The 25009-nt window shown below is 35.5% G+C and overlaps 1 long non-coding RNA gene across 10 annotated transcripts in view; it reads right to left on the bottom strand.

The window, feature by feature from the left end:
• The window catches only part of LOC137858904 (uncharacterized), a 296077-nt gene that overhangs the window by 59040 nt on the left and 212028 nt on the right, over positions 1-25009 (bottom strand). For 8 of the 10 annotated variants that reach the window (XR_011098068.1, XR_011098066.1, XR_011098064.1 and 5 more), the window contains exon 5: positions 8276-8356. The exons of 1 other annotated variant lie outside the window; for it this stretch is intronic. This is a non-coding gene — a long non-coding RNA (uncharacterized lncRNA). Of the gene's footprint in view, positions 1-1330; positions 1409-8275; positions 8357-25009 lie in introns of all 10 variants that reach the window. One more of the 10 variants, XR_011098070.1, reaches the window with a different exon arrangement.

The following is a 25009-nucleotide window of genomic DNA, read 5'->3' as shown; positions in this document are numbered from 1 at the left end:
GCTCTACCCTTTTATTGTACATGGTGCAGCCTGAAAGATATCAATCTGCAGTACATGCACTCCTTTATACAGAAAGTACGTTTTAGGTAAATGACAAAATAATAATAATAATAATAAAGAGCTGGAACATCTAGAAAACAATATAGTCAAAATAGAGTGTTATGGTATGAAATCAGAGAATCAATCAGTAGCAGGTTAGTTACCTTCTTGTTTGTTTTTTAATTAGATAAATAGAATTAGTTTTATATTTTGATGAAATAGGGAAGAACTGTAGTAACATACATGCTTGAACTGAAACAGTTCAGCTAGAGACTTATTTAGTCTTCATGATGAATGGAAAAAGATCCATTAAAAATCAAGAATTAGTATTTAAGCTGTATTGATTCCCCACCTGAAAGATAATCCTTACTCAGGTGAATGTTCCCACTAGCTTTAGCTAATTTACTTCATTAGCTGTTAGTAACCTTCAACTTCATGGATGGCACAAGACAGACACAACTCCTAAAAAACTGCGAAGGCATATTCCTCGACTGTGGGAGGCTGAACTGGAGTTAGTATTTTTACCATTTGGTATTATATAACTTCCTAATATTTGTTGATATTCCAAAATATTGATGGCATGACAAGAAAGCATATTTCTAATGTGAACTCCATTGGAAATCATTTGATTAAAGCAGCTCTTCATGAAGCCTAGTGTATGATTAACAGCAATTACTTATTCAGATTTGGAGATGCTCTGGCAGTCATTCCACACTTGGAGTGCCCATTGATTTTAGCAGGAGTTTTAAATAACAGATGAGCTGAACACAAGGCCCTCCAGGGAAATATGTATCGTGCAAACAATAACAAGTAGATCGTTCACTTTTGCTTTGAAAAATTCAGTTGTCAGAACGCTATTTTCGCAGTTGTGTGAGCAACAGAAGATCTGTCTCACAGAGATACTTGTTTTTTACACTGATGTTACAATGCAGAAACTCCCAAAGTTGGAAAGGGGAAAGTTTGGATGCTGAACATCTGGGTGATAAAGGATGGCAGTGGTGGTTGGGTGAGAGCTCTGATCTCCGTTTCTGTCCACCCTCAGTAAATTGAACTCTTCCCTACCACAGAGGACGTCTGAACCACAACATTAGTCTTGATTCTGGTTTTGCCCCTCTGGCACTATGATTAACTAAACACTACAGTTTAATATTTTCAGCATTCCAGGCGTATTCATCAGTTTGCAAAGTTTGTGCAATCACTCACACTGACAGCTCTGCCTTGCTGATCTCTCAAGTGAGTGTCACCAAGGCAACATGCAAGATAAACTGCTTTATAACTTTGCAGAACTTACTGGGGAGACAGTGCTGGAGTGAAGGATGCTGCAGAGTGCTAAATGGTTTCATCGTCCATGAGGTTCTCAGCTATCATGCTGCAAATACAGACAGAGGGTGCCTGTCAGACAGAGCATGATGAGTCAAAAAAGAGCCATTTTATGTGACGTTCCCACGTCATTCTTCAGCATGTCACTCAGGCACTAGAAGGAATACAGAGATCCTCCAAAGATCAGAGCAAATTTTGGCTGTTTACTAGAGCAGGTTTCATGAATCTATCTGGATTTGTATGTCTTATTACAATGCTAAAGATAGTCACATTATTGTAATATATAGGGAACCAAAAAGTTTCTCTAAAAAATAAAAAATAAAAAAAAATAAGGCCCCAGAGCTCAAACGTATTTTTTACCTGGCTTTCTTCAAAAATGCTTCACTAACACCTTTCTGGTGTCTTACAGCTCAGGCCTGACCTAACCTCAGTAAAGTGTACTTTCTTTACTTGGAAATAATATGCTGTATATTTTAACAAAAAGACCATTGCTGGAGCAATTGGGCCGATATGGCACATTAATGATGTGGGGAAGGAATTAGGGCAACCAGCTACAATTGTCATGTTTTCTCTGGCTGAGTTTTATCTCATTTCACTTAGCATGTTAAGGTGGTAGAGAAGTTGGATCTGACAACATGCATGGGCAATTCCAACTAACAAAGTAGCAATATGGAAAGTCAGAGAAGTTAAAACACCTTTTTCCATGAACAGAGGACAGAAATCTCTGAGGTCTACACTACAAAGTGATGCCAGTCCTCAAACTTAACCTTTTGCCTAAACTTTTTGAGATAGCCATGGATTACAGAAGTACTCATCAACAAGACTGAAGGTCTTAGGAAATTATCTGTTATTATTGATGTCTGCTTTCTTTAAACAGAATATATTCTCTGATTTCTACTTTCTACTTTTTTCTTTTCCCATGAATTTCTGACTCAGTCACACACCTTTTCTCTGGTGTCTTTGCATTTCCTTGACTTCCATAAGAGTCCAGATATGCAGAACAGCCTTTGCACCAGCCAGTATCCTGCTAATGAATTATGCACTTCTAAAAATAATCTTTAATCTGTCTGGCCAAGGAATGGTGTGTTTGGTGGAACAAGAGTGTAATCACTGCACCAGAGCCTGTCTGTATGTTATATTGTGCATGTTAAATAAAAACTGAAATCAATCATTTCAGATCGAAACAAAAAGTAGAAAAAATATCAGAGCCTTCTCTATAGCTGTGTACTCTTTTTTTTTTTTTTTTTTTTTTTTTTTTTTTTAGAAAACAAGAAACATGTGACAAACAGCATACATCTGTATCTTGTTTTGACAGACAGCTAGGATGAACGTACGACAATGACGTGTTAATAGCATGTGTCCTGCACTGTGGACACTAGCAATCATAGATTTTAGCTTGTGTTTTAAACACAGAACTACTTTTCTCTTTCCTCTATATTTTTTTCATGTCTACAAATTGTGTGAGGTATATGTACATCTGTCAAGAATCTATCACAATATAGCGAATGACTCAGGAATAACAGATTTTTTTTCATATTTGGAGACAAAGTGACATAGAAATGTTTAAAAAGTACACTTTCTAACACTCCCACCCACCCGTGATCAGATTAACAATTATATTTTTATGGAGAGGGGTCAGCAAAAGTTGTTTTTCAACTAAAGTCAGTTTTAGAACAAACAAAAATGTTTCTAGACAATAATGTTTTCAATAAATCTGTAGAAAATTTAGTGAACAAGATTTTGGGAAGAGAGAGAATATGTATAAAACATGTAGGAAGAGGAGGGGAATAAACAGAAATATATATATATATTTTATTTTTTTCCCAAACAAATGTTTTAACTTTTTGCTATAAAGTATCACTTTAAATTAGCGGCATTTTAAAAGCAGTCCAAAACAGAAGAAAAGAAAAAAGAAAAAAAAAAAAAAAAAAAAAAAAAACAGTGGCAGTAAATAATTGTGATTGACATGAAAGGAATTCCTTCCACCCTCTTTTTCACATTAGCCAGAAAATTGTAAAGCCCAACATGAAACTGTACCTGACATAAGCAATGCAGACACTGATCTATTTTAGGAAACTAGAGACAGACTCATAATGCATTGCTCTTATCTTTCGTACATTACTTACTAAGTAACGATTGTTGCAGGGGAACTTGCCTGCCCATATATTTCTCTTGCATTCATTGGCCTCTCCAGAGAATCCCTGTGCTGTATGTCAGAATAACATTCTGCTCTCCCTACTGAATTCCTGTCAACAAGGTCTGAACTGTAAGCGTGACTCCTGCAGTCCAATTACTTAGTGAAACCAGCAGCTACTGTCAAGGGATGGTGATCGCTTGCCTTAAATATTGCATCTTATAGGAAAAAAAATATTATATATATATAAACTAATATATATATTTATATACATATAATATTTATATATTATATATTATATGATATTATATATATATTATATATAATATATTATATATATATATATATTATATTATATAATATTTTTATATATATTTATTAGCAAAAATATTCAGGAGAAGATCAGGAACCAAGGAACAATTCCAGCAACATTGAATGAAACCTGAGACTATGTCTATCTGCAGGAGATCTGGCCTAGAAGCAGTGCTGGTTTGAGCAATAAGGTGCCTTTATCATAACAAAATGCAACAAAAGCAAAAGCCTTAATTAAAAGCCTTAATGAACTGAGAATTATTCTACTTACTGAGGAGTTTGCTAAAAATGGAAAAGTAAAGCTTCCTCTTGTGATTAAAAATATGCAACAGGTTTACTTGCCACGTGCTTAACAGAACACACAGTGGCACTCAACAGTTTGCTTACAGATCTTAACAGGTGCATCTCCTCTGCTCTTAATGGCAGGAAAGAAACTTATACTTCCCATTATTTCAATGCCCTTTTTGCTGTCCCAGCAGAAAAAAGCCAGTGTCACCACAAAGCAACCACAAGCAGTAATACCTACTTTGCTATATGGAGTCCAACAGCGGATCTATAGAAGTTCCTTTTATTCTGGGACTGGACTGAGCTGCTGGAGTCAACTCTTTGTCTAAAATGCTAAGGATCACTCCAGGATTAGCCAAAAGAAACTCAGATCCTCTCTCTATCTTCACTGAAAGGATACAGAAGCCAAGCAGGGATGCAACAGCCAGGCTTATTTCTTATTATAGCCCTGTCTGGTCAAACAAGGATTGGGACAATTTTGCCTAATACAAACAGTCAGTGGTGCATTTGAAATTTCCATTTAGAAAGACTTCAGACTGTAAGTCCATTATGCTTCTATGAAAGTTATGCTCTTAAATTAGTAAGGATTAAAACAGAAAGCAGCTTGCTGCTATATCCCAATTAAATGTTGAAGCACCACATTTTTTCTTTCAGGATCTCTGCAAGTAAAGCATTTTCCTTTCTTTTATTGAATTCTGCTGTTCACAATAACAGACTAAAAGTTTTTTTCCAACCTGAACTAATGAACAATAAATCATTTAAAGCATGCAAACGCAGTTCAGAGAAAAGGAAAAATCAATTGAAACTCATTGAGCTTCCGAAGTAGATTTTTCTGCATGATTTTTTTCAGTTCTCCTTTCCACAAAACATGTTTATTTTTAAGAATTAAACAAAACAGAATAAAAGAAAATGAGATAATTTTGATTCATCTTAAAAAGTGTTAAGTAGCAATCATGGGAAAGGGAATAAAGCCTAGGAAGTGAAAATAAAAATTTGTCATTTTTTCCATTTAGAAGTATTTCATACTTATTTTCTCGCATAAAAAATATTTTCTCTTCCAAATTCCCCCAAGGCACTAAATAATATAGCTCTATTAGACTTATTAAAAAATCTTGGTAGCATTAGAAAAAGAAATTCAAACCACAAAGACACCCAATGGGAAAATTATGACAAATGATCTTAATTCTGTTTTACCATTCCTCTACTTTTCTCTACTACAGAATATGAGTGCTGAAAAAAAATAATGTAGCAATAGGAAACCCAACATTAAATTATGGAGAAAGAAGTAAATTTAAGTGCAAAGTTTTCCTCTTAGAAGTATAAGCCATCCTTCAGGAATATTTTCTGTTAGTTCTTCAGTTTGCAGTTAATATCTAATTATAAATATTACAACTGGGTATTCGTGCTCCTGCAGAGTGATGAGATGTGACTGCACAATATGTGATTCATGCGTATACATTATTTCTCTTAGTCCCTCCTGATATTTAAAGATATTTATTTATATTCCAGAACCTTGAACTTCCTTATGCTGGCAAATATTTGCTTCTTAACCCCTCACCTGTTTTGAAGTGAAAGACCATTGTAATCCTCATTTTATGAATGCTCACTAAAACAAGTTTGGCCCTAGAATTTTAAATCTTTGTAAAGAATAGGTCAGAGGGGGTTGATTTTCGTAAGACAGGTTACCCTCAGGGGCTTTGAACTCCTTAAAACAAAATTTGGAGCCAAGAACCATGAATTTGCTGTTGACAACTCTTTAAATTATTTAGTGTAACCAGTAGTGCACAATACAGAGTAAAGAGGAACACTGGACAAAAAATTGCACTTGTTTCAGTTCCATGTGATTAAAAGGCAAATGAATACTAGTTGTGGAAACATAACTGTTACTTGAAAATAATCGGTCACACTTACACAACATTCTGATAACATGCAGTTTGCAGACCAGGGTAAATTTTGGCTTCATTAAAAAATAGTCAGAATTTAGTTTGTGGCATTCCTGATCTTCCTTACTAGAGAGAGTTGTAAGACCAGACCTGAATTCCTTGAGTAGCTAGACTGAGTACCTTTGAACCATGCCTGGCAGCCAGTCTTGTACACAATGCAAACCTAAGAAAATAACCACACTTTTAGTTTTAATTGATCTATTTTCTCACATATGTAATTGTGTAAACTGCATTACCTTGCTCAAGGCTTGCTGTAGTATATAAACATCTAGTTTATATACATGATGTTTCCTTCAGCATAGAAGTCATTCATGAGGAAATTGTATCCAATAAAACAGGCACTCAACAGCAAACCTTCAGGGACTGATGCTTAATGGACCATGTGAAAAGGGGAGTATACCCAAACTGAGAGGGGAGATTCTGTTTAATTTATGAGTAATTTAGTTAATAAACACAAAGATGTACATACCTCACAGATATTTGCATGTAAACAAGGTCATCTCAGAGCATATATTTCTCAGTTTTTATTGGCAATTTTTAGTATAAGCCACATTTAAGCAAAAATTAAAGATCCTTTCCTAATCACCAAGAACTTGAGACTGTAAAGATGGAATACAATCTGTGGATTTAGTCCTATGCAAATGTTTTCCTGATCAAATGTGTTGTGTTTAAAGCAACTGCATTAAATACATGGAGCAAACAGTAGTGTAACGATGTCAGATATTGCAGTGATCAGATTTCTTTCTGTTTTAAATAAACTTTTCCATAGCAGAATACAAGCAATAAGAAAGCTGACTTTGCTTTGAAAATGTGCTGGTTATAAAGATAAGACATCTCCTGTACCAAATGACACAACACTCATCTTTATAGCTTCAGAGGTCAGCAAGAGATAAGGCAGGCTTTAGAAAGAAATGCTGCTGCTTTACAAAGCAACAGCAACAATACATTCATAATGAAGTCTATTCTAACCATAAATTTTCTGACTGGAAGGTAGGAGATAACAAAGAAATCATCTTTTAGGTAGTTTCAACTACTCTGTGTTTTCAAGTTATTCATTCTGAGTAAAACAGCCTTGCAACACAATCTCCTGGACTTACAAGTAACAGCATTTTATGGTCATTTATGTCAACTTGCTATAGTGTCATAGCTAGTACCATCTCTGAACTTGGTTCAGAAAACAATCTTTTTTTTTCCAGAAATTCCTCTTCCACAGTGGGTTGAAAGGACTCAGCTCTGAAATTAGATCTGCTTATGGAGGAGCTGCACTCTTTGAGTGGGAGAAGCCTAACACAAGCAAACCTCAGTATGTACAAACTGTGGACTATGGGAAGGATGTCAATAGAGTGCAAAAAGTCAGGTTTTATGCTCATAAGCATAATGTAGAGGAGGTTACAGTTTACATCAGTTTTGCAGTGGCTTCTATGTTTTGCACAAAATCACAAGGATGGGAACAAATTTCAGTCTCGTTTCAGAATCTGGATTGCCCCTGGTCTTTCTTTTTCACTGCTGTGATGCTCCAATATATTATCACAGCTTCATTCTACCTGGGTCTGCACATGAAGTTCAGCAGCATCGAGCAGTTAATAGTGCCTGCAAGGTGCTTGTACAGCTTTATTTATTGAGATGCATTTTTCTGTTTCAGCATTAGATCCAGATCATTTAACCAAGAAAAAATGCAACCACCAGATGTTATGTTGTGCTAGTGACTAATTATCAAAGAACATGAAAGACACGTCATTTTTTGAGGGTGTTAGAAAAGATATAGTGAGTGGCGTGAGAAAAAAAAAATGGGATTAAGAACTCTTGAAATTTAGAGTTAGGAGAAATATATATATAAAAAAATATGGGGAATTCTATAGCTTTTCCATAAAGGGCAGAACATCAAATGACAACTTGCTGAGGTTGGAAGGCACCCATCTGTTCAGAGCATAGTCACGTGGAACAGGTTACTCAGGATCATGCCCAGTCAGGTTTTGAGTATCTGCAGAGACAGAGACTCTGCAACTTCTCCGGGCAACCTGCACCAGTGTTTAATCCCCTTTACACTAAAGGAGTTTTTCTTTATTTTACTTGTAATTTGATGTATTTCAAATTGTGCCTATTGCCCCTTGTTCTGATGCTTTGTACCACTAAGGAGTGGTACTCTGTCTTCTTTGCTCCCCCTGTGAAGTATTGATACACATTGTTAAGACTCATCTGAGTCTTCTCCAGTATGAAGAGTAAGAGCTTTTTCAGACTCTACCTGTATGCTGGATGCTCCAAGATGTCGTTATCTTCATGGCTGGACTTGCTACAACTCAACGAACCACTGCAATATTCCCTGCTGTGGGACAACAGAATGTCAGACCTTGAACTCACATGTATGCTAAATATTAAACATGTGCCTAATCATGATTCTTAGTAAGGAGTTTATATTGAAATCTTTTCTTTAAGCAAGTAAATCAAGATGAATTCAGTGAAAAATTCTTGGCAGTTATCTGCCAATTTTTAACATCTTTGGTGTCTGATACTGCTCAGAAGTAACCATCTCCTGGGGCTTTCAGAAGGCATTGAAGATAATCTGAATTCCTCCCTGGAGATGTTCAGAAACATCATGAGACTCCTTCTTAATAATGAGGATTAGATGGGACAGTGGTTGTGAGATCAGACTTACTGTAATATCAGACATCCAGAGGGTGCAATGTACCCACTTACCACTTATCAGTAGGTCATTGAAACTGGGTATCAGTCCTAACTGTTCACTAATGTGCTGCTGCTATCATTCTACTGCATTTACTTCAGCTGCATAAGCTTACTACACAACACGGTTTAACTTGAAAAGTCTTCTAAAGCATCTAAAAGAGTAAGTCTTTTCAAAATTTGGAAAAAAAAAAAAAAAAGTTTTTCTCAGTCACAGCAAGGAAATTACAGGGAACTACTTATTTATACCTAATGTACTGTATTATATAGTCTGCAGGTGAACCCAGATGCTCTACCATGCTCTGAACACGTTGCAGTATTGTGCCACAGTGCCTCTGCTTTATAAACTCCTATACTGCCACTCTCAAAAATCAACGTGTCGTTCTTTGCTTTTACTGTCCAAGTCTTGCAGAAGCTATGTGAAGTAAAGGAACCAGAGCAGATCACAGGTTCTTTGCCTTTTTTTCTATCATTTTCTTGTTATAATACATGTTATAATGCAGGTCATAGCTCCAGCATAGGTTAAGGCAAAATTCTCTTTTTCCTTCCTCCCCTCACAATGGCTTCAGCAGTGATATTACATTCTGTTGTTTTCACAAACACATAGGAGCTAATTTCAAAGTCAATCCTTCAGGCTTATAATGTCCCTGGATTTCCCTCAGGGCAAGACATTTATTCTTTAGAAAATACCCTGTTTATTGCCTGACAAAGAGCCTAGTCTTGTTAATGCAGCTGATAATTTAGAATGGGCTAGAATGTCCCAACAGAAGCTTTTCTCACCTCTGTTCCCCACAATGGAAATTCATTTATTGATGGGCTACTGTATAAACACTGAGTTGAAGGCAACAGAGAAATGTTTCACTTCTGTCCTCTCCCTCTGTTGCTAGAGCATCAGTCACTCCCCTCCTTATGACTACTTAATATTTTGACAATGTTCTACATCTCCGCAAAGGTGCAGAATTGTTAAATAACTCATACTGCAAAATTTGCAAGATGGGTGCATTTGAGAGATAGCCAGAAATTTTCATTTACCATTTTCACAGGAAATTTCTGACGTATTGAAAATTAAAACTGTTATTAATTTTCTAAGAAAAATCTAATTTTTCCCATTTTTGTTTTTAAAAATATTTTTTAAAATAAGAACTATTAAAAGAACATTTTTCTTTTTGATTGAAATATTTATTATTTTTAAATACATTTTAAAAAGCTCTGTTCATAAAACAATTAATGAAAATTAAAAAGTAAGCTAATTTACAACCATTAAATATATATATATAAATTATGTATATATATTATATATACATAATATTATATACATACATTATATATATATACATTATATATATACACATAAAATTATATATATATTGATTTTCCAGGTCTGATTTTTCTCTAAAGATTGAAAGCATGGAAATGTTCATTTTTTTTTTTTACTTTGATTAGCATTGCAATAATTAGCAAACATGAAAAATGCTAGTCATAAGGGAAACGTTTCCATTCAACACTTACATATTATATCACTCTGCAGATAGGGAAGTAGCAAACACAAGCAGAATGATTTTACAGTGTCACACATTTGGTGGCATATCCTCTAGCAAAGCTCAAGGTTAGGGACTCTTCGGGGTTTAGGCTGTTATATCTCAACCGCAGAGCCTGGGATTTGACAGGACTAAGTCAGAACTACTTATGAATGTGAGGACCACCATTTGCTTCTCCAAATAAAGGTCTAAAATTAGATGGTTGTTACATTCTTGTTTTCAATGAAAGAAATTGTGCCTTGGACTCTCCTGTATTCTGAGGTATTCGAGCAAAGAGAGAGATTTGAGCAAAGAGAGAGAAAGGAAAGAAAATAGCAGTGCCTGTATGGCAGGCTGCTGTACTTAAAACGCACAGAGCACTGAAACCATTACTGCAGAACAGTGAACATACAGCAGCTTGGGAAATCACACAGAAAACTTCTCCTGAATATCTCCATTCACAATTGCTTTAGGAAGGTTAATCAGGTATTGTAAGATGTACCAAAATAAGTCAATTTCACAGTTATACAAAAATGGAGACAGTGATAAATGTAGTTTAAATAAAGTGGTGTGTTAGATCAACTTCCTTAGTGAGAAAACTGCACTGAATAGTCTCAAAGCTGAGATTTTGCCAGAGATAAAACTTGCATATCTCCATTTTTACATATACCTGGAATGACTAAGGTCTGTGTATTTATTTGCTGCCATTTTAAATTATGTGCAACTCACTACAGAATTGAGTTACACAGCATATTATAAATACTAAATATAAAAAATAAAGTATATATTGTGCTAAACGGTTGCTCACTAAACTCTCTCTTTAAGTGGAAAAGAGTTTATATGTTTTGGTTTAACTGTGTTGTAAATCTTTTCCTATAACTACCCACTTGAGTCATTTCTCCACTAGGCATTTATAAAATAAAAGGAACACACACCAGCTCAAATTGAGATGAATAATAGTTATGACACTATCCATACACAGGATATTATTCACAATATAAAAATAATCAAACTAATGCTGCTGTAAAGGTGATAATGTTCAGCTAGAGCACTGGGATCTCAGGAAGACTAAGGCAAGACTATATAGATATGCTTTAAAGGGGAAGAGATATATTAAGATCATGCAAAGTGGTGCTGTTTGCTATGTCATACAGAGCTCCCTGTACAGGACAGGGACCTATAAGGATGCAAACATTGATCACTGGGCAAATTCTGCCCTTCAATACCTCTTTAGGACCTACTAATGGCACTAGCCTTGCCACTGGCATGGTTGCTGCACCAACAAAATCACACCTAAGTACTGCTATATATAAATATGGGGCCCATTGATTTATATGTTAAGAGGATAAGAAGATGGGAAGTACTCTCAGACCAACACCCACTGTGGTGTGTAACTTCACTGATTTTTGTACTTAAATAACTTTAGGTGATTAAAACCTTAGGTCTTATTTCTGGCCAATTAGGACACAAATTTATTCCTTTCTATGAGGTCTCATACGACATATATATAGAGAGAGACAGAGAAAGAGAGAGGACTACTCTCTAAAGACAAATATTAGATTCCATTGATTTAAATGTTTACAGGGATATAGAGATTTTAAGTCTTAAAGCAAAAAAAAAAAAAAAAAAAAAATTAACTAATGCTTCTAGAATTAGCACCCTCCATTTTCCCTCAAATACTCTATCAACTTCATGTCATCTTACAGCTGCCATGAGAAGATAAAGGTGTTGATATATGAGAAAAGCATGGGTACTTTAATGAAGCGCATGACTGAAAAGGCCATGAAGAAATAAAAAAGCCCAAATTTACAAAGGGGATTAGAAGATCAGCAAATAAGTCATGGTGCTACACATTGAATAATGAGAATAAAAGGAAACACTGAATTGCTGCTTATTTAGTGAGACACATTCATCCAGTGCACTGAATGAGGTAGGAGCCCCATGGAGAAAGCAGTATGCGATCAGGTAATTAAAGACTGTATCATAATGCATGCACACAAGGGAGCCAAATTAAACTTGCACAGAGCTATCAATGTAACATTTCCTAACTTTTCTGCATTTGACTTTGTAACCTTAACATTCTTAACACAGCAATTTTTGTTTGGGTTCTTTTTACATAGTCATTGGTATACATTACCCATGAACAATTTATTTTGCTCTTAATGATCTAGCATTCATGTAGTTTAGCTATAGCTTTCCAAGCACTGTGGAAATGTGATTAGGTGATGCAGATAATCACCTATAGACTTGGTAAAAAGAAATTAAAGGCTTCAAATTAAAACTGTGAAAATGTACATTAAACTATTCACTCACATACGATGAGACACTTTTGATCACAAAAATGAGCTACCAACTTTTCCAACAAGTTCTTACTTAACTTGATTTTCTAAAGGAACACAATGTATGTGATTTTGATGACTGTTTGTCTACCTATATGTTTGCCAATCCTTCTCATTCTGATGAATTCTAAATCTATTTGTGAATTATAGGGCGTATAAGGAAAAATAAAGGTGTTGAAGATAACAATTTTTTGCATATTTAATGAAAACTATGGTTGAGACTGGTTAGGAGACAGGTTAGAGTAAGACTCTAAATTAGTGAAACGAATAAATTTCACCCAAAGTAATGGTAGACAGAACATGGCTATTATTCATTCTGCTTTTCAGTATAAATTATGGAAATATATTTTGTGATATGCAAGCAAGAATTCAAAAGTAAATAAGAAGTTACAATTTTATTTTTTTTTTTTGGCTCTTACTATGCTTTTTGTCTCTTACTATGTCCCTCACTGTTATCTCACTTCTTCATGGATTCATTCAAAATCTGAAAGAATCAGATGGACTGCCCACGGTGTCATCCTCACCAGGTGCTGAAGGGCACCTGGAGGAGGAAACTGAGACTTGTGAGGATGATTAGGCATACCAATATGAAAGATAACATTACTTGTCTTTGGCCTATGTAGCTTGGACAAGGGTCCTGCACAGACAAGGTATGATGGTCTAAAAGGCTAAGAGAATAACATTAATGACTACCAAGCCATGCAAGAATCCTCAGATCATGACTACACTGTATGGGTTGGATAACTGGAATGCAAAGTCTGAGGAGTAGATTTCACTGACACATAACATTTTAACCCATCAGTGTTCACCAGTTATTTTACTGCACGTTATCTACAACACTTCCATTCACTTTTTTTTTTTTTTTTTTTTCCTTTTGTATTCATAGCCTTTTTGTAACCCTTCCCTACTCTTCTCCCCAGACATAAGATAGTTTTTCATACTTGCTGCCTGGGCTTGCTTACAATGGCTGAGCTACTTAAGTTGATTCTCATCTTCTAGTTTCATCTTGGAGGGCTGTTTCTCTCTTAGACTTACAATAGCTTCCCAGTGAAAAGTGTTTTGTAATACTTTGTACAATGGAATAGTATGCACTTTAGAAACTGTTCACTTGGCAATGTGCTGTGCATACAAATAGAAGTAATGTTTGCAAGTAACAGAAGTAGTTAGACTAACCTAAATCCGTCTTCCATTGACTCATTTTTAAAGCTGTGATTTTTTTTTTTTTCAAATCAAATCTAGAAAGTTCCTACTTAAATGAAGCATGCAATTGTGTTAAGTGTTCCGGTTTTGAATAGCATTCAATTGTATATGACTGTCATATCCTGGCAAAATTTCTGTAAAGAGAAGCTGAGGTAGAGGGGAAGGTTTGAATTAGCAATCTTGCTGAGATTAAACCCTCACATGGGATAGGTGAGTGCAGGCTCAGAGAACTTGTACATCCTCACCAGTCAGCAAGGACTGCAACTGCATTTCTGCAAGCAGTGAACAAGGGGCATAGGTAGGACTATGCTTGGCGGGATTTTGTGGAGAACCTTGGAAAGGCGTGGAAGAGATGAAGGAAAGATGATCTAATAGCCATAAAGACACTCATGGAAAGCATATAACAAAAGATTTCATGGAAAAAAAAAAAAAGTTTAATTTGTGGTGGAGATGAAAACTAGATGAGAGATAGGAACCAGGTATTAGAAATAAATATTCAGTCTTAGCACAGGAAAAGTTAATAGTTAGCTGACCAAGGCTTGGTAATATACCCATTACTCTTTCATGCAGACTTAATAACTTGGACAAAGGAAATAAAATAGGAGACAGGAAAATTTGCAGATGTTTACCTCCCTTTACCCAATGACTTTGGATCAAGGTCTCTGGAAGAAAAAAAAAACACTAATTTATTCAGACTTTCTATTCCTCTACTGAATTTCAGGATTCAAGTTTAGTATTATTTTTGACAGATAATGTGAGGGTGGTGAATATCTGAAAGGACAAATGACATAAAAAAAAAATGTCTGCATAGTTCAGCAGTTTGAGCTGTTTTTGCAAATGCATAAGCTGTCATCTTATACCATGCCATATAGAAAAAAGTATATAGTTTGCCAGTAAAAAATAATTAGGTAAAATTAAGAACTTAATTATAATGCTGATATTATTTTGAATTTAATTTCTGATTTTATGCAGACATCATATTTCTGTTTATGCATATACCTTGTAACTCATTAAACTTGACCATAGATTTACCATCTATTTCCCATGCCTCCCTCTCTATAATTTCTTCTGTACACTATGTATATTCTGTACACTGTAACTATTATGCATTTAGATGGCAACTGATTAAACTTTTCCAGGATAAAATATACGTAATAAAGAGCACATGCAGTAAGCCAAAAAAACACCTTAATCTTCCTCAAGCTCTGTAACTCAAACTGAAAACAAAGAGAAAAAATAATCTTAAAACCTAAAAATATTAAAAAAAAAAAAAAAAAAGCAAGCAAACAAACAAACAAATAAACAAAAGAAAACAGAAACCTTCAGGATCTTGACAAATAGACCTCATCTCAACATATGACATTAAGTAATTTTTCTGTCATTCACCAGGTGTAACTCCAGTAGTTGATGTTTTGCTGTGTCCATTATATAATTTCATAATTGAAAACTCTGTTGGTTCTGAAACAAGTTTCATAAGCACTGCTAAACTTAACTACAATTCTTCGCTATGAGCAGAGATGATTTAAATACAATTTCTGTGTTCTTTGTAGAATATGGAGCAGCTTTTAGTGGTGTAGCTGACAAGGGATATCATGACAAGATCTTGAAATAATTCTTTCTGCTAGTGGTTTAATTTAAAGTCCCTGAAGTTGGGTAAGACATTAATGAGTTCTAGATCTTGCCTCAGATGTGCAAAAAGCCTTGCTTGCAAAATAACACTATATGCAGATTTGGGGGAGAAAAAAAAAAAAATTTGGACATGTTTTCTGGGAGAGAGCATATACTGAATCTAAAAACATTAATAAGAAAGGTTGAAGAGAACTTTGATTCAGAATCTGCTAAGTTTTATATCACTAGGTGACATGGGAAATAAATACAAAAATACACAAAAAATAGATTAAATGCATATTTAATATATAAAATTACATTATTATATAAACAAAATGTGACTTAAATATTCCATTGTTTATTGAAGGAAAAATGTATAGTAGAATTTGTTATCAAAATAACATATATTTTTCTATATTTGATATATCTTATATTCCATGAACACAAAAATGAAAAAGGATTATCTAGTATATCCTTATTGGAAAAGAAAGAAAATGAAAATAGGGCCAGGAAAAATAAAGAAAAGAAAGGAAAAAAAAAAAAAAAAAAAAACAGCATGGGAAAACATTAGACTAAATTTAAGTCAAGATAAAAGAGAACTGAGTGATGAATAATAAATGCCGATCTCATTATATATCAAAAAGGACAAATCACAGCAGATTCAAGTTGAGTGAAATGATTATTAACTCAAATTCAACTCACAGATACTTTGACTATGAGTAGGTCAAATTGCCTGGGGATGAGATGTTACAAATATACAAATGTGTGACCTTGTGGTGAAGATAAACCAGAGACAAGACCTCTGCTCACAGTAACACAGAACATCTTATCGTTAATTCACTGTCATTATCCTTATTCCTTAGTATTCTTTATTAGAGGAAATAAAATATAGATGAGTCTTAAAAAGAGTTTGAGCGTGAGTTATCATAAAATCAGAATGGTTTGGCTTGGAAAGGACCTTAAAACCCATCTAATTCCAATTCCTTGCCATGGTCAGGGACACCTCCCACTATATTGGGTTGCTCAAAATCCCATCCCACCTCACCACTCTCTGCACTATAAAAAAGAAAGAAAAAAAGTTGTCTTCAGCTTTTTGATACCACTTGATCCCATAAATAGGTTCTCCATTGTTCTGCATCTGCTAGAAGTCAGGCAATGGACAGAGTGGGTGGCCCTCTAGGGACTTGTACAAAACCTTACAGAGCTCCTCCATCACCAATCTATATACATGTATGGTCAAATGCAGCCAGAAAGGGGATGTCACCAACACACAAATGAGGTGAATAAAGACATCCACAGTAAAGGAATCCTACCTCTGAGGAGTTGAGTAGACTAATTTATTTTTTTTTCTGACATTTCTATCAATAATCCCCTCTGTGGCATAAAGGTTAACTAACACTAGGGATAATAGGAACAATATGTTTTGATCTCTAAAACAGTGGGCTGTCCTGTTTCACTGTGAAACAGCTTACCTTTAGGCAGAAGGGAGACTGATAAAACAGAAATCTATAAGAACAAATAAGTAAAAGACATAAAAAATAGGTGCATCAGCTATACAAGTGGGAAAAAGACAAAAAGGAAGATAAAAGCCTGAGGAGTCCAAGCACTATTATGAAACTGCACTTGTCATCCACCAGCCTGGATGACAAGTTACATAATAAGACAGAAATCTTCATTAAGTAATAATGAATATTATTACTTCTTAATATATATTTAGCGAGAAAGCTTGAGTCTATTTAGTGGATTACAGAGTGAGATAAGGTAAAACTATGTCATATTTTATATATAGTGTCTAAATAGCAATTAAAGACCTCTAACACTGGGCACCAACTTCCCTCTACTACACTGCTTCAGAATTCTTATTACTGAAGTTTCATCCAGCAGAATGAAGTTAAACAGTGTTAAACTAAACTTTCAGGCTAGAATTCAAGCCTGTTGCAGATGAGTAATTTCCTACAAATTCCCAACAACTTTGTCTGTCCTTGGAAGCTATTATCACATTCCCTGACATTTTCTCAGCTTTAAGCTAACCAACCCCAATTCATATTTATTTTTCTATGATGATTTTTTTAGGTCATATGCGTCAGTCATACTTGTTTCCATTCCCCAGGCTACAGCTAGTCCTCATTTAACTTGAAATGAGGTGCTAAAAAATGAACACAACAGTTACAACAGACCTTACTAAAACTTAATTTTGACCTTTATGATTTCTTTTCATACAGAAATCCAAATGTACACACACACGTGCATTTATATATATATAAAATAAGATGTATATTCTAAACAAGAATATGGCCTGCAAGACTGACTGTAAAGATTAATATACACCTTGCAGGCTTTACTCCTGTTTAGACTGTGTTCTTTATATGTGTAAGAAACATGAGGCACTGAAAAGGTCATAATCATTATATACACCAACACTGTGATTTGCCATTACGCTTCAGATGTTCTATATCTGAACCTCTTTCAGAGTCACCTCTAGTGCAATACTTTTTCCCAGTGTACATAGACTTATCTTTCTCCACACAGAAAGTCAAGGGCAGAAGTACATATTTTCTGTCTATAACCAGACAAGGAAATCAATGAGTTATGAAACTGGAAGGCTGATTTCATATTTTTTTTGAGAAAGGCTAACTCTAGATTCAACAGCCTTATTTACATAAACACAAAAGCTGTCAGTTCATTATCAGGTCATTAGAAACATGGAGGTGAGAAGGGCAAATTGTAAAAATCTCTGGTAAAACAGAAGAGGATTAGCTTCTGCTTGCAAATTTGTGTTAAAACTTGATAATGTCTAGAGTCACAGGTCAAAAATTATCCTGATGAGTAGCCAGAGTTCATCTACCTTATGCTTAGAACAGTCTCACAATATTAGCATGTTTAAATCAAAGCAGATTTATTTCATAAGTAAAGTTCATAGAACATACTTCTATAGCATATTTGTGATTCTATAGCACAATTTCTAAGTGAAATTGTCCAGAACATGCTATTTTAACACGTGAATTAACACCAATGATTTAAAGGATTATGTTACAATGAAGTGAGCTGATGCTTCATGTACTAAATCTGAGGTAACCAAGAGCATTCCTTCCAGCCAGCAGGTGTTATAACCAACCACTAAGCTATAATGGTATAGGAAGTTACTGTAGCAGTTTGATGATAGAGGTAAAATTTCTTATGCTAAAATTACAAAAGTGAGGTTAAATTCAATGCACACATCATTTTTAAACGATACTGACTGATCCCAGTGGTTGTCCAATACTCACCTACATGAACAGAAACATTTTTCAGTGGTTTTCAGCAGAATTTTGATGAGCCTAGAAAGATCTTGCCATTAGAGAGGACAAAACTGGTATTCAGGGAATTTTTTAAAATTGAGATCAACTTTTAAAAATTAAGACCACATTATTTTGGCCTAAACATAAGAACCCAGAAACACAAGATTACTCAAATGCTACATTATACAAAGTTGTGAGTGAGTTTCCAGCAGGCTCTTTTCTAGAGATATTTACTAAAATTGTCTAAAGCAGAAAGTGTCAGGACAATATCAACAATGCACAGGGCCTTTTTATGCCTTTTTACTCAGAATTAGCTCAAGAATGATGAAAGGAAGTCCCAACTTCTCTTATCTCTGATAATCTGAGGGGTGTGAATTTTGATGTACTTTATTTGAAAAATAACTTCCACTGTTATTTAAAAGTTATAAATATTAATTGGATTTGTCATGATTTTAACATTGGGTAAAACTGTGATGGTTAAAATTAGTATATTTTCTTTTTCTGGAAAAGAACACCATCCTACAAAGTCTTTCTAGCAATCTCCCAAGCACACTTTCTGACCAGTCAGTTCCACTTACAAATGTGTTAGAAATGGAAACAACTCACTATAGACAGACTAAGGCAGAATTTAATACTGGATTTTACTTTTGCCGGTTGTCCACTCAACTGAGAACATTATTGCACAATGAAACCAGGACAAGTAGGTCATATGACAATAAAAAACAAGATGTCCTCTTCAAAAAGGCAGAAAATATAGCTCTGGTCTAATCTTGTCTTGCACACAGACAATTTACAAACTGTTGCAGAATCAACTGGCAATTACTAAGAGCTTTCTGAGTAAATGGATTTGACAGCAGATGATTTCACCAAATGACAACTACAGTTTTTAGATAATTAAAGGGCTAATGCGTCAACAGAGAATAATGAGAGGAAAAAAAGGTACTGACAAAAATATGCAGTGCATCTCCCAACACATGCGCCCAACGTTTTCTTTAATCTTCTCACTTCTGTTCATGAAGCCAAGTGACAAGAGCACCACTGTCCTTGAGGAACCTGTGTTACTACAAGACTAAGCCCTGGTACCTTGGTCCTTTATATTTCTTCTCAGTCCTGTAAAAACCTTTCAAAATGCCAGAAAGTCATACCACATACCTTCAGTTCCATGTTACCATATTTTTTACCATATGGTATATTTATTACCATTACCGGTTCTTACTTCCGGCAAGTCCTCTCTGACTTTTTTTGTTTTTTCTTTGAAAAGACCATGAGATGTGCTCTACTCAGCTCTACTGAGGCTGAGCTTGGGACAGCTGCAGGCTGTCCAGAAGTGTTTTGATGTTTGTCTCAGCACTCCCTTTCTTCTCATGGTGTACCATGGAGATGTTCCCTTTGCATGTGTTTCTGTTTCTCTGGTTACACTGTGGTTGGGTATGTGCAGTACTCTCCAAAGAGGTGAAGAGATCCACAGTGTTCACCTATCTCCAGTTGTGGAAAGGATATTTTGCTGTGTGCTGCTTTTTGCAAGAAAACCTGTCCACAGATGTTGGGCAGTGTAGTGGGCTTACGTGGCAAGGTTTTGGTAGCAGGGGGCCATAGGGGTGGTTTCTGTGAGAAGGATCTAGAAGCTGCCCCATGTTTGGTAAGGGCCCCACTGTTTTCCAGAGCTGAGCCAATAAGCGATATTGTTTTGCACCTCTGTGAGAGCGTATTTAAGACAGGGGGAAAAAAACGCTGCACCTGTGTGGTTCACAGATCTCTTCATCTAATGTCAGTGATAGAAGAAGATCTCAATGATAACAAAGTAAAGCTGTTTCCACTGGCCTAATGTCACCAGCCATATACTTTCTAAAATCTAGTACTCTAAGTGTTGATTGGGAATATGGTTACTACACCAAAACAGATTGGAGTTTGGTCCGCATATATTGACTGTTTCAGAAATATCTCTCCTTTGTAAATTGATAATAAAATTAGGAAGAGCCTGCAGATGCCCAGATTTCCTTATCCACTTTCAATGTGAGGAATGTTTTCACTTGTATTTGTGGATCTGGTCCCTCAGGCTATTTAGCCAGGTTTGTTAGCTGTTTGTTAGTTGTTGTTTTTTTGTTTTGTTTTGTTTTTTGTTTTTGTTTTTTAAGAATTTTCGGGCAACTGAAGTGGAAAGTTCCTTGAAGTCAGAGCTCTCTTCATCTAAATTTTCTGTCTGAATGAAGCTTTCAGAGGGAAATTTCTGAAGTCAAACTCAAAGAGGCACATAATCACTATGTTGAGAACTCTACAGTGTCTCTGCTATATTAGACAGCTAGGTTCAACTCCTGTGTCAGCAGCTTGTGCTTGAATCATTTACCCCACCTCAGAATTAATCTTCAGTACTCAGCTTTCTCTGTTTTGATGCAGAACTCTCTAGATCTCTAGAACTCTTTTTTTTTTTTTTTTTTTTTTTCTACAAAGAAAATATATTTTGAAAGCTAGAAACCTCTTGTGAGATGAATTCCTTTCCCCTGCTCACCCCTGCCCAGCCCCTGTCATTCCAATATCTTCCAGATGTATTACTAATAGTATTATGTTTGGAAATAGGTCTTGTAATGGCTTTTGTAAATCAAAGTAGAAGACTTTGGCTGAGACACTTTCAGCTGCCCATTTCAATAATTCATATCCTACTCAAGTCCTACAGACTTGTTCTGTCCCTTTGCTGGATGTTTTCTATAGTAATCAGTGCCCTACCTCATGTAAGCCATCATGTTGACTTATCATCAGCATACAATTGTACAGATTCTGGCAAAATGAGAGATGTGCTGGATGTGCTATGAACATTGGTAACAAGTCATCTTCAGTAAAATGAATCTGCAACAACTAAATAGCAAATACTAGTTTTTTGCCTAAAAATATTTTGACCTTATCATGTTGACAGATTGACTTTGAGGTATGGGGAAAAAAAAAAAAAAAGGAAAAATAAAAGAAAAAGATAGGTTATTTTTACTTATACTAAATCAGAAGCTTCACATTAAAGCTTTGGGAGAAGCACAATTCAATACCCACACCTTCAATGAAAGTGAACTTGGATGCTGGTACAAATGTATGCTCTTAGAATCTCAATTTACACTTAATTCCCAGAATAAATAACCAAATCAAATTCCACCCCCAACATTAAATGCTTTCTGAGCAAAGCACATGTCCTGTTGCACTTGGGAGTTGCAGTGGCTAAAGTAGCAGTCAGAACAGAGTTAGCCTTGCCTTGGGAGAGCTGAGCTAATCTGCCCCAAGGGGTTAATGTAGTGAAGGATTATCCCATCCCCTGCTGTATTATTTTGTGACTAAACTTGATGGGTGTTGACAGAAAGCCTTCACTTCACCTCAAGAGATTCAGATACACTGGCAAATTAATATTTGCTACTTTGCAGGAGTAATTTAACAAAGTGATGAATCACAATGTACCTTAAGGCCCTAAACTGTATATTTTAAAGAGTTTTATTCTGCTTCTGATAGCAGAATTTTCAGGAAAACATGGTAAAGGCCAGAGAGAGTCTTTAAAATTGACCTTTTTTGTAGTGTAACGTCATTCTCTCAGCTTACAGTGCTTCATTGCTTTTCATGCAAATAAACCTGCCACAGCCCAGAAAGTAATCCTCTAGTATGGGAAACTATAAGAGCCAGCACAAGAAGGGAAGTATCTTTTCCTGCCTTCACTTTCCTAAAATATTAGTAGTAACCTGAGCATTTCTAAAGAACATATCAGCATGATAGTTGAAGTTTCATTATTCTTTTAATCATTTTACAGAGAACTTTTCATCTACAAGTGCTGCCAACCAGAAATTACCTAATGTTAAGGTTAGATTTGGTTCTTTTAAACAGACGAGTGATCCTGAATAATGAAAGAAACTAAAGCTATCAATACGTTATTTTTGAAGCACTGTAATATGTTCATATTAAATATTTGCTATTGTTCTGTCCTCAAACTATTACAAACCAAGTAGATATTGTGCAATTGGAAATTTGTCAGTATGAACTCCCACGTTTCTGAATTCTAGAGACAGAAATGAAACACTGATATTCAGAGAATTCATTTTGATGCACTGACAGCTATTAATACAGGTTCCCTGTTCCAAGACGACAGTTCGAATAACATGGAGTGTTAAATGTATGACACAGCACGGTGCTAAAGTACCAATGGAGTTACTTCGACTGGGGCAACTTCCCTGCTCTGTAGGGTTTATTGCCACACTGTGCGACAGTCTACTGATTATGAAAATGCATGCATGAACATGTAAACCTCCCCCCCTCCCTTGGACATTAGACCCAATTTTTGGGGGGAAGAAGCTTTCAATATCCTAATATCTAGTGAATCTAAACTCTGAAGCTGAACCTGATTGAGACCATGCAACACAGTTAACTGCAGTGGTTAGGAGGTGAGCATTTCAGGGGGCCATGCTGGAAGGCAGGAGCTTCAGAGTATGGGAAAAAGGAAAATCAGACTGACCAATGTAAGAAATTTGTGTGCGAATCAAAGCACAGAGGCAAAAGAGGAGAATTGTGAGCCTCTGCTCATAAGAAACGCCTTACATCTTTTCCCTTTGCTAATTTGATTTCCACAACTTTAATCACAGTCTTTCCAGGAATTCCAAAACATTTTGCATGAGCTGATTTCTGTAACTTATTTTAAGCATTACTATTATTGTTTAAAGATATATATATATTAAGCATTTAGTATTACAAAAGTTGAGACTGCATGCATATGTAGAAATGAATCATAACTTGGTCATCAGAGAAAATGCGCTAACAGTAATGAGAATATATTGAAGTATCTACAAGGGCTTCAGAGAAATTGGATGACAGACCACCAATTATTATCTGATATATCTGGGATAAACAATAATAGTCAACATTGATAAAGGTTTATGGAGAGCTGGCCTTATTTTTCTGCTTGGAAGTTATGTCATAGTTGGATTTGGTAGAATAAATAAGGAGAGAGAACTTTTTTGACACACAAACACAACTAAGGGAGTCTGTCTTATGCTGTTCCATTAGCTGGGACATGGGAAGTGATATATCTTCTGGATGACATCTCCATAAAGCCCTGGTAAGCAAAGAACATCTGAGAGGAACACTGACCATTTGGGATCTGAACGCAGGTGAAACTCTATGCTTGAAAGTACTTGTTGACATTCTATAGTTACCAGAAACTACTCCATTTCCTTCAATAAAAGGAAATAAGAGAGATTACAAGATTTCAATAATGAAATTAACTGTGCAACTTATGAGAACACACAATAAAAGCTAGGGTGAAATGCTAACTAAAAAATATTAAAAATTCTTTAATAATTGAAGAATTTATGAATTTTAACTAGCACGATGCTTTGAAAACATGAGCAGAGAGAAGAAACTATAGAAAAACAGCTGTATCTGGCATAGGAAGAAATCTCAGCAACAGGAGTAACCTCCAGCAAATCAGATATCTCTGATAGGAAAGGATTTGAAAAAAAGGACAGACCAGGATAAGAAGAGCAATAAATGCACATTTTTGCAGCCTTGATCAGATAAGCCTCAGACTAACAGAAAGCAGCAGACAGAAACATAAATAAGAAGCAGTCAATGGTATTGTAGGGATAGAGATTTTGTTTCCGCTAAAATGTTTATTCTTTACTCTGCAGCAGTGAGCAGGCAGCTGAAGTCATATTAATAAATTGCAGCTTTAGTAGACATCAGAAGAGCATAGAAAATGAACTATTCCTGGCATGGTTTTAAACAGAATATTTGCATCTTAAACCCTCCATGATTAGGACTATGTCCAAACACTGAAGCCTGTGTTCAGACAAGCAAGTAATATATATTCTGGGTTCACGATATATGACTGTTCAGGCTTGAATCTTTGTCTCCATTTTAAGAAGTCACAAAAGTCAGGCTTGGACTCGAGATCTGAAAGTTATACACTGACACAGGATTTTGAATTGGAAATATTTTCACTTGCAGTATATGGTGAAGGGCACCTTCCCCATCACACATGGGAGGAGCACATTCACATTTCTGGAAGATGATTTTATAATCAAGTGAGGAAAAAGCAGGCTTCAGCCCTGATTCCTAGGGAACTCTGTCTGAAAGCAAAGCTACAGTATGTGTGTTTAAGGTGATTATTCTCATTTTTGGAGTGTTTCTTTCAAACATTTCACAGTATTCTTGGCATCAAGTCAGAATTTAAAGTGGTGGCTCAAAAGGTTCACCTACATCCATTGTTTAACATAACAGCAACTTGACAGTGACTTTCTTTTGTAAGGGAAAGCAATTTCCCCTGTGCAGCTTGAGCACAATGGACACCAGTGGGGCTGGCACTAACATCTACTGGCACTGCCCAATAAGAAAACAA

The sequence above is a fragment of the Anas acuta genome, chromosome 6, assembly GCF_963932015.1.
Source record: "Anas acuta chromosome 6, bAnaAcu1.1, whole genome shotgun sequence".
Lineage (NCBI taxonomy): Eukaryota > Metazoa > Chordata > Aves > Anseriformes > Anatidae > Anas > Anas acuta.
The sequence above is the reverse complement of the archived record's forward strand: the minus strand, read 5'-3'. Positions and strand labels throughout refer to the sequence as shown.